The following is a 1,221-nucleotide window of genomic DNA, read 5'->3' as shown; positions in this document are numbered from 1 at the left end:
CTCCACTAGTGTCCTGGAAATGGAGCCAATTGGGGGGGGGGGGGCACGAGTGCTCTCTGTACCCCCTCTACCAGCCAGAGTGCTCACTTCTGTGGGGGGAGAACATGTGCACCCCTCCATTCCCCTCTACGCATTCCCTATTGGTGGCAGCTAGCTGCCTCCCCTCATCCAGAGCTGGTGCTTCTGCTGAAGTCTCTGCTGGTGATGTGAACCTGTTGCTCAGTTCAAAGGGAGGAGTGTCCCTGGTACTGCGTGTCTTGGGACCCGAGACAACCATCTTCCAAGCATCCCCCAGGTGCGGCTCATGGCTGATCTTCCTGTTGTACATCTTCAAGCAGTCAAACATCCATGCTCTCCCCTCTTCATTCTTCAGGAGAAGAGCCTGACTGTAGTAGTCATTAATCTCCTGCTCATGGGCCCTGATGGCACAAAGTCTGCCTACCTGGGCCTGGAGCTTAGTCACCTGGGACTCCAGGGACCTCACTAACAAGCATACACCAGAGGTGGGGTGACCTTGCTCCCACTTCCAGTTTATGGCAGCCATGCCAGGCAGGTACCGCAGCCTAGATCCAGGGCTCCATCTGGGTAGAGGCCAGAACCATAGATTCCTGGAGGCCGGAACCATGGGTGTTGACCTCTGTGAGACCTATCACATTTTTCTAGGGACATGGTACCAATCAAATACATCTCATTCTCAAGAGACTTTCTTGATAACATTCTTAGTTTCTTTAAAGTCTCACATTCTTCTTTCTTATTCTACTGACTTGCAGTATCACCTGTCCTTGAAGTCTGCTCACTTTATATTTCCAGATGCTCTGATCCTACCACCTTACCCATCCCTAATGCAGAGCCACATCTGGGACATGGGGGAGAGGTTTCCTAAATTCCTCTGGCCTTCCAACCACCTTGCTGATCTCTCTGGACCACTGCACCCACACAGAATCCCAGAGAAATGGATGGGTCCTATGTAGCATAGCTCCAAAATGAAGGCCTTAATTGTGTCTAAATCAGGAATGGTTACAGCCCTGTAGGTATATGAAGAAAGCCTTCTACTACATAAGCCCTGACATAAACAAGTTCTGAGTCACCACTAAGCCAAGTTGCATTAATTTAATTTTTTGCCTAAAATATTCCTGCTACAGCAATGTCTCCAGCTCTGCTGATTTTGTTTCTCTTTGAACTCCCTTCAGTTTGTTATTCACTTTGTGGTAACAAGGTGAA

The sequence above is a fragment of the Gavialis gangeticus genome, unplaced genomic scaffold (genome assembly GCF_001723915.1).
Source record: "Gavialis gangeticus isolate Ggan-Ray unplaced genomic scaffold, GavGan_comp1, whole genome shotgun sequence".
Lineage (NCBI taxonomy): Eukaryota > Metazoa > Chordata > Crocodylia > Gavialidae > Gavialis > Gavialis gangeticus.
Note: the sequence above shows the minus strand (reverse complement) of the source record.